The 15,319-nt window shown below is 38.7% G+C and overlaps 1 non-coding gene across 1 annotated transcript; it reads left to right on the top strand.

Moving 5' to 3' along the window:
- The first annotated feature begins 13,256 nt into the window (after positions 1-13,256).
- Positions 13,257-13,362, top strand: LOC138986520 (U6 spliceosomal RNA). The gene has a single exon (XR_011463336.1). It is a non-coding gene; the product is annotated as a U6 spliceosomal RNA (small nuclear RNA).
- Positions 13,363-15,319: the final 1,957 nt, after the last annotated feature.

The raw sequence follows: 15,319 nt of genomic DNA, 5'->3' as shown, positions 1-15,319 counted from the left end.
TAAAGAAAGCTGAGAGCCAAGAATTGATGCTTTTGAACTGTGGTGCTGGAGAAGACTCTTGAGAGTCCTTTGGACTGCAAGGAGATCCAACCAGTCAATCCTAAAGGAAATCAGTCCTGAATATTCATTGGAAGGGCTGATGCTGAAGCTGAAACTCCAATAATTTGGCCACCTGATGTGGAGAATTGACTCATTGGAAAAGACCCTGATACTGGCAAAGACTGAAGGCGGGAGGTGAAGGGGATGACAGGGGATGAGATGGTTGGATGGCATCACCAACTCTATGGAGATGAGTTTGAGTAAGCTCCAGGAGTTGGTGATGGACAGGGAAGCCTGGTGTGCTGCAGTCCATGGGGTCACAAAGAGTCAGACATGACTGAGAAATTGAACTGATGCATAACAAAATTGAATTATTTAACCTAAAATCATTTTTTTCACATTTTTCTGAATCTTTGCCTATGGTCAGCGGTGCCATTCACCCTTACTCTTGCTGTATAATATATCAGAGCCAGACATATTTTGGTTTTAGCCCCAGGCTCATCACTTAAATGGATGTATGACCTTGGATGAGTGATCTAATTCCTATGAAATCAATTTCTTCAAATGTAAAAAAAAAAAAAAATTATTAGTAGCCTCTATAGAATTGTTATTAAGACTGAGCAAAAGTACACATTAATCACTGCATAGTTTCAGGCATAGAGTAGACATAGTAATAGTTTATGCTTTAGGGAGCCAGTGTATGGCATTCCTACTTTCCACACGCCAATAACTCCTCAACCAATAATTGAAAGAGGCCAAGGAGTAAATAGATGAATAACAAAGAAGTAATACTACTAATGTTACCAAGTCCAAGCTTGCTGTGCTTGCTGCAAGATAAGCCAATAAATCTGCGAGATAAAGTTTTGAGGTGAGGAATACAACTTCATTTTGAAAGCCAGCTGACCCAGAAGAATGCAGACTAACATCTCAAAATAACCATCTTGTCATGGCCTAGATGCCAGTTTCTTTTATGGATCAGAGATGGGAGGAGGTAAGGAAACAAAGTGGAAAAACCATTGAATTATTGCAAACATCACCTAGAATGGCAAGCCGCAGGCAGGGATATGTGCTAGTTTTGCTTTCTTACAGCCATTTCACAGGTGGTGTGAAATGGAGTATCTCATGCCATACCAATAAACAAGGATGCCACAGCTATCTGTGATTCCAGCCCCAACCAGATGTGAATTTCTGAGCCAAGCCAGCAAGCAGCAGACAAGCAGTGTCAATTTCTCCCACAAAGAACTCAAGAATGTCACTGTCCTTCACAGGTGGGCAGGGTTAGGCTATCTCCCTGTGAGCTAAACAAAGGCACCTTAGCCCAAGGGTCAGGCAGGGCTCCTTTAGGCAGGCCATTATTTATACCTATAATAACAAAAGCAGCAAGATAACCATTAAAGTCACAGAAGCAGATCCAGTATGGAGTCAAAATTAACTCTAATCAGTTACACTAATATGGAAGAATCAGGCTTAGATATTTAACAACAATGGGCTTCCTAATACTCTACTCTAGAATTAGGCAGACTTACCCAGTCAGTCCTAGGCAGCAATGGATAATTGTAGGCTTATTCTTACAAAAAGCATCATGTAAAATTTTTGGCATGGAAAAACATGATACAGTTTCCCCTCTCTAGATCCAGCCTTACTACTGAAAGGGAGCAGAATATGTCACCCCAAAATATATCTCTTTGGCATTAGCATTATCCTCAACTGATTATTTTTAAGAAACAGCAGCCACAAGAAAAGTTTTGAAAACTGAATTCAAGTACCCTTTTGTAATGGACATTTTGCTTTAATAAGGGAAATATCCATTTGTAAGCCTGTCTCCCTCTCTGTACTAGAAAGAGGGGTTGATTACATCTCTAGAAACTTATCAAAGGGAAGACAGAGACTTCAATCTGCATAACAAATTTACCCTTGTTTCAGTTCAGTTCAGTTGCTCAATGTGTCGGACTCTTTGCGACTCCATCAACTGCAGCACACCAGGCCTCCCTGTCCATCACTAATTCCCAGAGTTTACCCAAACTCATGTCTATTGAGTTGGTGATGCCATCTAACCATCTCACCCTCTGTAATCCCCTTCTCCTGCCTTCAATCTTTCCCAATATCAGGGTTTTTTCAAATGAGTCAACTCTTCGCATCAGGTGGCCAAAATATTAGAGCTTCAGCTTCAACATCAGTCCTTCCAATGAACACCCAGGACTGATTTCCTTTCCTGTGCGTTATTTGATAGCCTATCATAGCTGGCTCCCACGCCAACAACTTTTGTTTCTAGCTGAAGTTCATGCTTAAGCTGGCAGCTTGGGTCATGTGGGGCATTACTCAGTTTTCCTGGGTCTCTCTCATGTGTACTGGAATTATACTTGTTATTAAACTTCTGTTTGTTTTGCTTCTGTTTCCTGTTATTGTTTTTTTTACAGTGGAGTCTCAGCCAAGAACCTATAAAGGGAGAGAGAAAATTATTTTTTCTTCCCTACACTGCCAATAACAGTAAGGGGAGAGGAGAAAAGAAATCTATGTTAATGAAAAACATGTTGCCTGCCCTGTCGGTAAACAAAGGATGTTACAGCCATCAAGCCATCACATTATAGCCGCCTCACACAGTGAACCTTGAGAGAGAACTCAAACTCCCAATAGAAACAGGATGTGCCGCCATCAGGCAGTCAGTCACTGCAGCCCAACAATGTTCCAGAGGACCCTCAGGATGAAGAAACACAGGAAACTGGCCCCAGATAGTGGAGGTGCATATCAAAGAAATGATTTCAATGAGCCCCAGACTTTTGCATCTTCCTATAGCTAGAAAAGCACTAAAATCATTCACTTGAGAGGTTCAGTCTTCTTTAACATTAATCTTTTGATGTTCCAACTTCCTGGTCTTTGTTAACAAAAACTTCTATATATCCCGTCTCCTCCCTAACCTCTTCAAAGCACTCTCACAGAGCTATCTGAGAGGCTGTGTCCCAGGCTTAAGTTCTCTGTTTTGAGCAAAAAAATAAAACATAATTCTCAGCTTTTAGGTTATGCATTTTTTTAGTCAACATCTATATATATGTTGCAGGAAGGCAGACCCCTTCCAGTGCCTGAAACTGGGCTCTTGTCTAACACTCAGAAATGAATTGTCCAAGGAGACACATGTGCTGACAAAGCAAGAGGTTTTACTGGGAAAGGGCTCCTGGGTGGAGAGCAGTAGGGTAAGGGAATCCAGGAGAACAGCTCTGCCAGCCGCTTGCAGTCTTGGGTTTTATGGTGATGGGATTAGTTTCCAGGTTGTCTTTACCCAATCATTCTGGCTCAGAGTCCCTCCTGGTGGTACATACCTTGTTCAGCCAAGATGGATGCCAGAGAGAAGGATTCTGTTGTATCCCTTTTTTGACATTTCCCCAACTCTTCCAGTTGGTGGAGGCTTATTAGTTCTGTGTTCCTTACCAGGACCTCCTATCCTAAAGCAACTCATGCAAATAGTTACTATGGTGCCTGGCCAGGGTGGGCAGTTTCAATCAGTGTACTTCCCCTAACAACTTCCCCCTAAGAGACTTCATACTCAAGATACTTCTTGGGAATTGGGGTGGAGGTCTCTTTCTTCTGTAACTTCTTCCTGCTGTGCTTAGGTGTAGGCCTGCCTAGCAGAGCAGAAGTCTCTCTCTACTTGATCTAAGTCAAGGTAATTTTTGCCTGAAACCAGCACTCACCCTTGTAATAACAGCAATTTAGCTTGAACCTGTTGGCTCCTCTCAGAGATGAAATAGACAGGGGCCAAACAGGAGACCTAATAGGATGGTCATCTCTGGTCCCTAGAAACAGGAGGCAACATTTGGGTAAGGGTTGTAGGGTTTGTGACTTTTTTTTTTTTCTTTTTTTCGTTGGTGGTGAGGCAACAGAGCTGTGTTCCAGGAATCTTGTGTTCAGTCTGAAGTTACCATCCTCCACCTGGATGGGGGCTCCAGTTCTGTAGAAGAACTCAAAGACATTATTATGTATTTTTTTTTTTTTTAGTAGGAACCAGGACCCTGTCTCAAGGCTGTACCACCATTTGATTGTTTCTCCTCTGTTTCTGTATACCCTCCCTTCCCTGATTAGCAATTGGTTGAATCCACCCTTTGGAACTTAGGGAAGGTCAAGGAGGCTGAATGAAGCCTATATCCTACAGACAAGAAATGGAGAACACAGAACAGATCTCTACTCCAGAGCCCCACAGAGTCCTGTTCCGTTTTAATTTAGGGGACTATGTCACTATGACTGTGATAACTTCCTGTCAAAATGGGGCATAGGACTGCCTCAGCTTGGAGAATAGACACTGAGTTGGAAGTATTTCTGAGTTGCAAGTCCTAGATCTGAGTGATTAAAATATGATTAAAATCTCAGTCCCTTGGTCTGCCATTTTGGTGTAACAGACCCAATTAGAAGTAGTTGGAGGAGTGATAACTGGAATTTTAATAGACAAAATAAATCTCATTTCTTTTTAGAAGAATAGGCTTGAAACCCAGTCTGGACCTGGCACTTTGGGGAGACCTGTAGCCAGGTACGGAGAAGGCACCCCACTCCAGTACTCTTGCCTGGAAAATCCCATGGACAGAGGAGCCTGGTGGGCTGCAGTCCATGGGGTCGCTAAGAGTCGGACACGACTGAGCGACTTCACTTTCACTTTTCACTTGCATGCATTGGAGAAGGAAATGGCAACCCACTCCAGTGTTCTTGCCTGAAGAATCCCTAGGACAGGGGAGCCTGGTGGGCTTCTGACTATGGGGTCTCACAGAGTCAGACACGACTGAAGTGACTTAGCAGCAGCAGCAGCAGCCAGGTAGGCAGTTGCCGAGTTTTATAAAAAGTAAGGTTGCAGTTACTAGCTTCCAGCAGACATTGTTTTGAGAATGGTGGCATCTAAGCCTGACATGACTCAGAAAACTCAAGTGTTTAGCAATACAAGGTCTAGTCTGAAATTACACCCATAGTATCATCTATTTCCCAGGATGTCTGAACCACAGCTACTCTATTTTGACTTTTAATAGTAAGAGTTTCCTTAATAGCCAAAGCAGAATGTCACCAATAATGACATCATTGTTTCTTCTAGGTATGAGAAGATGCAAGAATTGGGACTCATAAAATCTTCTCCTGAAAAGATCTAACTATCTGCAGGCCTGTTCTGCCAGTTTTTTCCCAGAGCACAGAGTGCCTCATTCTTGATTTTCACCCTGAACTCCTTTCAAGGGAGTTGAAGGTCAGCAGTTGCAGTGGCCATGATTTAATCTTTGTAGATGTAGGTGGCAACTGTCAGTTTTTAGTTGGCAGAGCCCCTTTTTGCTCAAAAACTTGACCATGATTTTGAGAGGAGGCATTTCATGACCATTTTATCCCATGGTTGTGAGAATGTCCATTGTCAAGTTTGGCAAAAATTTTGTTGACAGGCCTCTCCATGTGCTGTTACTGGACTAGGCTATGAAACAGTATCCAAAATTCTCTGGACCATCTGTCTTACTAGCCTCTTGGTCCAGGAAAACATTCCCTCTTGTTGCTTCTTCCCATATCTAGAGTTACACTGTTACCATCATTGATCTCGTATGGAACTATATATTATTTTATCAGAGGCCCCAGTCACACATTTGGCAGTGTAAAAAACAGCAATTTTGTAAAACTGGTGAAATACAAATAACATATCCAGCAGTATTAGTAAAGTCACAGGTAAGACTTAAGAGGTTCCATTAGATGTAGCCCAGTATATCCCAGGTCATCTGACTTAGTCTACTCAGTACAAATCTTTATCTTCCAGAGAAATTATATATTGGCACTGTCTATAAGGCACATACCCAGTTTTCTAGTGTTACTAGACTGATTATTCTTAGTATGATTTAATTGTTTCCAACATAGAGGAGACTTTAAACCTAAATTACCATAGCCTGGTGTTATCTATATAAATCCATCCCATAATTGTGGGAGATTTTTTTCCTCCTTTGTTGAAACGTTGCTTATTGCTCTGATTGAGCTTGAGTAATAGAAGAAAGATCAAATTTATGGCCGGAGTCAGAGCACGCATTATTAATTGGCCCAGTGAGGGGACCCCATCTAGTAATATCAATAGTGACCTGAATATGACTATGATTTTTTTTAAAGTAAATTTTCTCAGGGCCAACCAGTTAGAGCCTTGTAGTAGAGAAATTTACCAAGGTAACCCAGAAATAGACACAGATAATTGGCCACAAAGCTAAAAATTGGATTGATTTCTAAAACTAGCATAGAATCAGGCCTATGATAGAAAAGAATTTGATTTATATGTAAAGGTCTAAGAAGTCAAGAAAACATTATAAATGATCATAAGAATCAGGTCCAGCATCTTGGGTAAACTGTCTACCTGTGATATCATCGTCTTCTCATCCTGGTGTAGTGTAGTTTCTCCTCTGTTTGAGCATCATTTTAAGGTGAGATCATGCCAGCTCTCTTCTCTATAGACCAGTCCAGTGTAGGGGCCTTTGGAAGTGGGAATTAATCTAACAGTCAATTTCCCTTCTGTTTCATTTTGCATGAGCTAGTTAAGAGTATCTAATTTAAAAAAAAAGTCCTTCCATCTAGGTTGGAGACAGTCCCTTAAATTATGTCTCTTTCCAGTCCTGGTTACAGGTCATGAGGCATCTGATCTTAATCCAAAGACAGGTTACTGAGATAAGCTTCAGAAATAAACTTAAGGTGTTCTTTAAGAATTCAACTAAATTGTACATTAATATCGCAGAACAGCAAAGAACTATCCAAGAAATGAGTCTTACTATATTCCGACCTCCATTAGCAAACTGGGATTTAACATTTATTGAAGCATCTTTTTATATCTAAAATTACCCTATTTTTTTATCAAATATATCAAAATTAAGGCTAGTTTGTTGGCAGGTCTGCTCTTATAGATTTTGGCCTGACGATTTATATAACCATAGTTGATCACAGACTCTTTATTTTGCTGAAATATTTATAGATACTCAGACTGAAATTTTAAAATAAAACAGGGCTGGAAAGCTCTGGAATGTGAAGTCAAGTGGGCCTTAGGAACCATCACTATGAACAAAGCTAGAGGACGTGATGGAATTCCAGTTGAGCTACTTCAAATCCTAAAAGATGATGTTGTGAAAGTGCTGCACTCAGTATGCCAGCAAATTTGGAAAACTCAGCAGTGGCCACAGGACTGGAAAAGGCCAGTTTTCATTCCAATCCCAAAGAAAGGCAATGCCAAAGAATGCTCAAACTACCACACAATTTACTCATCTCACATGCTAGTAAAAGTAATGCTCAAAATTCTCCAAGCCAGGCTTCAACAGTACGTGAACCATGAACTTCCAGATGTTCAACCTGCATTTAGAAAAGGCAGAGGAACCAGAGATCAAATTGCCAACATCTGTTGGATCATTGAAAAAGCAAGAGTTCCAGAAAAACATCTATTTCTGCTTTATTGACTATGCCAAAGCCTTTGACTGTGTGGATCACAATAAACTCTGGAAAATTCTTCAAGACATGAGAATACCAGACCACTTGACCTGCCTCTTGAGAAATCTGTATGCAGGTCAAGAAGCAACAGTTAGAACTGGGCATGGAACAACAGACTAGGTCTAAATAGGGAAAGGAGTACGTCAAGGCTGTATATTGTCACCCTGCTTATTTAACTTACATGTAGAGAACATTATGAGAAATGCTGGGCTGGATGAAGCACAAGGTGGAATCAGGATTGCAGGGAGAAATATCAATAACCTCAGATATGCAGATGACACCACCCTTATGGCAGAAACAAAGAAGAACTAAAGAGCCTCTTGATGAAAGTGAAAGAGGAGAGTGAAAAAGTTGACTTAAAACTCAACATTCAGAAAACTAAGATCATGGCATCTGGTCCCATCACTTCATGGCAAATATATGGGGAAACAGTGACAGACTTCATTTTCTTGGGCTCCAAAATCACTGCAGATGGTGACTGCATCCATGAAATTAAAAGATGCTTGCTCCTTGGAAGAAAAATTACAACCTAGAAATCATATTAAAAATCAGAGATGTTACTTTGCCAACAAAGGTCCATCTAGTCAAAGCTATGGTTTTTCCAGTAGTCATATATGGATGTGAGAGCTGGACTATAAAGAAAGCTGAGCACCAAAAAATTGATGCTTTTGAACTGTGGTGTTGGAGAAGACTCTTGAGAGTCCCTTGGAATGCAAGGAGATCTAACCAATTCATCCTAAAGGAAATCAGTACTGAACATTCATTGGAAGGACTGATGCTGAAGCTGAAACTCCAATACTTTGGCCACCTGATGCGGAGAACTGACTCATTTGAAAAGACCCAGATTCTGGGAAAGATTGAAGGTGGGAGGAGAAGGGGATGACAAAGGATGAGATGGTTGGATAGCATCACTGATTCATGGACATGAGTTTGAATAAACTCTGGTAGTTGGTGATGGACAGGGAGGCCTGGCGTGCTGTAGGTGCATGGGGTTGCAAAGAGTCGGACATGACTGAGCGACTGAACTGAACTCAACTGGGAAACTCACACCAAAGGCTTATCACAGATTTCATCTAACAAATCTAGGTGAATTCTTCCCTTTTTAAAGTCTCAAAAATTCCTTGAGATTTTTGTACCTGTTAGTGAGATAACCTTCCTAAGTCATTTGATAAACTCACTGGAAACCTAAGAATTTCCAATTTCTGGAGGAGTCAGATAGAAAATATAGTTGTTTTGTTTATAATGTATAATTTTACCAAATTATTGTCATAATTAGTTTGAGAGGAAGGTTTTCCCTACTCCTGGAAAACATAAGATTCAAATCCATAATTTTTCAGATAGAAACCATAAAAGTTATAAGCATATTCGCTGGTTCATTAAGTCCTTTGTTAACTTGTGTGAAGTCATCAGGCTTTCCATTAGAATATCAGGACATATCAGAATTAAGAATTTCTAGGATATCTATATTAGTAATATTTACCATACATTATAACATGAGAGGGTCTATTACTCATTTGATAATATTTGTCATGTAATTTAACCAACCAAATAAACACAATTAGTTTAATATCTCTCTTTGGGATGTTTCAGGGGCCCACTGAAGCACCCCAAAGTGAGCTAGAGATCAAAGGAACTTCAAAAGAATTCGATTTAGGAAGTTTTGTCAAAAAAAAATCAATTAAAAGGGTTTAGAACATTTGATCAGATTTAGTCAATATCAATGGGTGTATCATTTAGCTTTATATGTCACAATGGGCATCTATACTGAGGCTCAAAGTCTAGTGAAAGACTCCACCGTCTTGGACCTAGTTGGCTCTAACCAGTTTTTCTATGCCTGTGTCATTCCTAACAAAATCCATTTATCTAACTAATTGTAATCCAATTTTAGAAAATCCTGATCTTGTATAACTCTTTTTAGTATTTTTTCATACTTTTTTTTTTTTTTTTTTTTACTAAAAACACACTTCCTACTTTCCTTTAGCAACCAAGAACTTTTATATTAGCATTTTATAGATTGGTGAGCATAAATACCAGTGATAATTTCTAAAACCCTTGCTTTCTTAGAACATTTTAGGATGGCACCAAACATTATTCATTTATAGTCCCAAATCTCTTTAGTTTTTCTGTAAAAGGAAATTAGTATTTAGTAGTAAATGTTTCAAAATCTTATTTGGAAATGACCTAACTATTCAATAGACTTCCAACACTTAGTTTAGCACAACACTTAGAAATTCAAGTTAACCCAATCTGGAGAGATTATTTTAGACAGATATTCTTAAAGCATAATTATTCGTAATAGAGTTTATCTAGAATCTCATATCTCATTTACATTTTTTTTAGAAGTTTCTTCACTCAAGGTAATTTTCCTGTTGACAAACTTGTAACAGATATGATGATATTTAACTTATATTAAACCTAGGTACAATGAAAATATTCTACTTAATGTTAACTACTCTAAGACATGTCTACATTAGGTCTGACCTGTCTAGACAGGTCAACAAACATTAATATCAGGTATTTAACTGAATATTTCTCAGTTCACATGAACCTGGAATTTATTGCTTAATTTAGAATTATTTGATTTGTAACTACTTTTCTTTTTTTCTTTTCTTTTATTTTACTTTACAATATTGTATTGGTTTTGCCATACATCAACATGCATCCGCCACAGGTGTACATGTGTTCCCCATCCTGAACCCCCCTCCCTCCTCCCTCCCCATACCATCCCTCTGGGTCATCCCAGTGCACCATCCCCAAGCTTCCTGTATCCTGCATCGAACCTGGACTGGTGATTCGTTTCTTATATGATATTATACATGTTTTAATGCCATTCTCCCAAATCGTTCCCCCCCACCACAGAGTCCAAAAGACTGTTCTACAATTCTGTGTCTCTTTTTGCTGTCTCGCTTTTCTTTAAGTCAATTAAATAGAGCTTATTTACAAATTAATCTCAAAAATATTACCCAGAGACAAAGACATACAGACACAACGCAAGATCTAGCTTCATTTTCTAAGCTTAGTCATGAGTTAGACATTACAATATAAAGTTTACTAGTTTATAAAAAACAGTTGGAATAAATAAAATATTTAAAGGCTTTTCCCCATTTTTCCTCAGTCTCAGGAGTTAGAGATGGTCTAGAGTAAATGTTCCTGAGAGCAGAGCTAGAGTCCTAGTCTCAAGGCACAGGGAAAGAAAATCAAGTTCTAACAAAATGGTGGCAGGTCTAAACCAAATGGTGGCCAAAGCAAAATGGTCATCAAAAATCACAACACAGAACATAGAGTTAAAACACACACATAGACCTGGCAGTCCTTATCAGACACTCCCTTAAATACAATACAGCCTCTCAGAAAACCTCCTATAGAAACACAGAACATCAGATCCAAGTACTAACAGAGTAATTAAAAATATCTCAGGTCTTCAAAGATTTCAAAGGGAGGAAAGGAAGCTAGGTTTAAAGAAGAAGGGGGAGGAGGGGGAGCAGTTTATGGTGATGGAATTAGTTTCTTTAGTTGTCTTTAGCCAATCATTCTGACTCAAGAGTCCTTCCTGGTGGTGAGACATGTGGTATCTCCTTTTGACCTTTCCCAAACTCTTCCGGTTGGTAGAGGCTCATTAGTTCCATGTTCCTTACTAGGACCTCTGGTCATAAAACCACTCATGCTATGGTGCCTGGCCAGGGTGGGTGGTTTCAGTAAGTGTGCTTCCCCTAACATATATACTCTGTTCCTTATCCCCAAAGCTCATGAGTAAGATAAGTCACATCACCTTCCTTAAGGAGAAATAAAAGAGTAGGTGAGAAGAGGTTCTTTTACCTTCGAGGTCCAATTCATATATTATCTCTGAACAAAATCTTTCACGGCCCTTCTACTCTGAAATAATTTTTACCCTTCTTGAATCTTCTTTGGGTAGTATATGTGTCTCTCTTAAAGCACAGACCATATTATTTAAGAAGTGATCACTATCATTTATACCTATATTATTTTCATTACTGTTCATCCTTTTATTCAACAATTATATCTAGATCACTCTCAATGTTTCAGGCAATATGCCAAGTGCTGATGAACATTACATAGTTTCTATTCTCCTTGAGCTTAATAGCTGGTTGGGGAGATGATCAATAATTTCCTTGAGAGATAAATCTACATCTATTCTTTTCTTTGTACCTCTAATATTTGCTCAGTAAAAGTTCATATAATGAATTATAAAATATTAATAAATAGAAATATCAATTAAATAGAGCTGGTAGATGGGAAAGGGGAGCTCTCTGATCCTGTGTTGACAGCAGAGCCCAACACAAAGATCCTTCTTTGCAGGCAAGGACTCAGCCAACGAAAAGCCATGGATTCTGTGTTTACTCTATCCCTCCCAACTTCCTCTTCTCCTTTCCTTGTCATGCAGGAACTTGCACATGGCTCACCATGGTTACAGACTTTGAGTTACAATTCTCTGCTGACCTTAAATAAACTTGTTGGATAGAATAGGAAACAGGAGTCCAGAATAGCAGTGGCTAAAAGATAAGAAAGGGAAAAGCCTACAAAAGTAGAACAAAGGAAGGTCGGAGGATCAGAATGAGGACCTCAGGTAGAACAAACAGCACTCCTGGCTAACCCAATTTACATAGCGCAGGCCCAGGGGGAGGAAAAAATATATACAAAGAGGAGCCAAAGGCCCAGGGTTCTCTCTCTCTCTCCTGCATGCTGGCACATTCCCCCACTCTCTTCTCTTCGTGTCTTTGGGTCAGCCTGCCCTCACGCCTCAAGGATGGATTTTCCTGCTATTTTCTAAATAAAATAGAGCTGTAACATGGAGCTGTAACACTGATCTGTCTAAAAGCTATAACAGTCTGTCCAAGACCCGAGAGTTATAACAGGGTCTGTCCAAGAGCTATGACGTGAGGAGGGCTCTAACATCTGTCGCTTCAAATTTTTGTTGGGACAAGACAGAACCTAGGAGAATACACTCGCCTGACAAACCCATCTTTTCTTCAGAAATACCTGGTATACTACGTGCTTCAGGGGAACAGAATGAATAGTTCAAGAAAAAAGTCACTATTTGCCTCAATACTAGGAGTCAAAATAAAAGCAAACATATTAACTCAATTAGAAGTGTCAAATTTTAAATTAATAAGTACTCAAATTATACTTGAAGCCTTTGAAATACTAGTAATTCTGCAGAACATGTTCACATATAAAATATGAAGTGCTAATAAACATAACTAAATATCATTAATATAATGACATTCCAACACAAACAAAGCATTTCATGTAATAATTCCTAGTCAGAACCAGCTGGCACAATCTTACAGATAAAAAGACATCAGCATCCAAACAGATGAGCAAATCATTAAATAAATCACCACATTATTAGCTCGCAGACAAGTCCAACAGTTTGAGCAGGCTCACAATTCATAACTTGCTACAAAGCAAATTTATAAGGTAATTGTTAAAGATCTCATCCAGCAGTGTAAAAATGTAGGGTAGATCTCATGGAATATAAAAATACAATCCAAGCTCATTTATTTCCACAGTAAAGCACAACTTTGACCACTCAGATTTTAGTGTATGTATGATTTACCTAGTACAACTTTTAAAAATTTCCTTTTCTGAACTCTACTCCAAAAGATTTTGGTTGCTTTGGTTTGAGATAAGACCCCAGTATTTGGATTTTATAGGCATGGAAAATTCTTATGCAGGTGGTCACTGGACCACACAGTATTTGTGAAATAATGTTCTAGATTGAGAATCATTTTTCAGCAATTGCTTGCTTTGGCAACACATGTACTAAAAACTGGAACAATACAAAGAAAATTAGCATGGCCCCTGCACAAGGATGACAGGCTAATTCATGAAGCATTCTTTATTTTTAGAAACAGATTCATGGACATAGAGAACAGACTCCTGGTTGCCAAGGAGGAGAGCAGGGATAGGGGAGGGATGGATTGGGAGTTTGGGATTAGCAGATGCAAACTATAATATATACAATGGATAAACAATGAGGTCCATGGAACTATATTCAATATTCTGTGATAAAACATAATGGAAAAGTTATGAAAAAGAATATGTGTGTGTGTGTGTGTATACACATATGTATAACTGAATCACTTGGCTGTACAGCAGAAATTAACATAAATCTATTATACTTCAATAAAATAATTTTTTTAAATAATTACTTTCCAGTCATCTAGACAAATTAACTCTCCGATAACTGCTTCTTAATTTACAGATAGAACTCTGTCATATATGGAAATGGAAAGATAATTTTCACTCTACCTTTCTAGGTTCTTGGCTGAGACCTCCCTATAATAAAGAGTCAGATTAACAGGAGAAAAACAGAATTTTAATAACATTTTTCACTCCTGTACACATGGGAAAGACCCAAGAAAACTGATAATTTCTGAAACAGTCCAAGTCATCATCTTAAATACCATTTCCAGCTAGAGACAAAACAAGATGTTGGGGGCTGTGGGAAGGGGGCCCAGTTTTAGGAGGTGATCAGAAGAGCACAGTAAACAAGAGTAAAGGCTGTTATGCAGATTTAAGTCCTTGACCTCTGCATTAACAAGAGATTCTAGAAATGTAAAGTCTACTTTCTCTTCCTAGTACAGCAAGGGAGACACCCTTACAAATGGAGATTTTCCTTATAAATGCAAATATCTCTTACAAAAGAATAGCTTCTACTAAGTTTTCAGAGTTTTTCCTATGTCTGCTGTTTCTTAAAAATAATCAGCCTAAAATAATCCTTATGCCAATGAGGCATATTTTGGGGTGATATTTTGGTCCCCTTCACATAAATCTTCTGAGGCAACAGATATGTTAAGATACTGTAAAGGGAGTGCCCCTCAAATTTGACTATATAATGGAACCAAATGGGAATATTTAAAATATACCAATAATTGGATCCCTTAATTTAAAAGTTTGATTTAATTGGTCTGGGATGCATCCTGAGGATTAGAATTTCTAAAAATCTCCTCAGATGATTTTTATGTGAAACTAAGATTAAGAATTTTTAATATACCTGAAGTGCTTCTCAGACATTAATACATATTAAAGACTTTGCTAAACAGACTCTAGTTTTTATATGACTATTTAATCTGTGTAGAAACTAACCTTCCCACTGATGACATATTAACTACAAAATACTAAAAAAAAAAAAAAAAAAAAAAAACACAGCTTGATCCTGCCTCCCCTTCACATAATTTCTTGATTTTTAAATGTATTATATTAAAATCTTAGAGATTTAAAAGAAATCTGTGGGGTTTTCTTGTGAAATGACTGATACTATTTTTCAAAGTAAAGACATAAAGTAATGAATAAATCATGAAAAAGGCTTAAATTAAGCTAGGTATGAGATGCTCCTTGGTTCATTCCTCTTTCTCAGGTTAACTTTGAAATGAGCCTTTGTTATCCTTATTAGCAAAAATTCCATGGCCACTTGCTCTTTATAATGTAAGGATGGTTATCATATCATTCCAGCCCCAGTATGGTATCCAGGAGACTAAATTTCATACACACACACATATTGATGCAGCAATTGTTGTTCAGTCACTAAGTTGTGTGTGACCCCATGGACTGTAGCATGTCTGCTTCCCCGTCCTTCACCATCTCCCAGAGATTGCTCACACATGTCCACTGATGCCATCCTACCATCCCATCCTCTGTTGTACCCTTCTCTTGCCCTCAATCTTTTGCAGCCTAATGGCCTTTTCCAATGAGTCGGCTCTTCACATCAGGTGGCCAAAATATTGGAGCTTCAGCATCAGTCCTTCCAATAAATATTCAGGGTTGATTTCCTTTAGAATTGACTGGTTGGATCTCCTTGCAG

This window comes from Bos mutus, chromosome X, assembly GCF_027580195.1.
Source record: "Bos mutus isolate GX-2022 chromosome X, NWIPB_WYAK_1.1, whole genome shotgun sequence".
NCBI lineage: Eukaryota > Metazoa > Chordata > Mammalia > Artiodactyla > Bovidae > Bos > Bos mutus.
The sequence above is the reverse complement of the archived record's forward strand: the minus strand, read 5'-3'. Positions and strand labels throughout refer to the sequence as shown.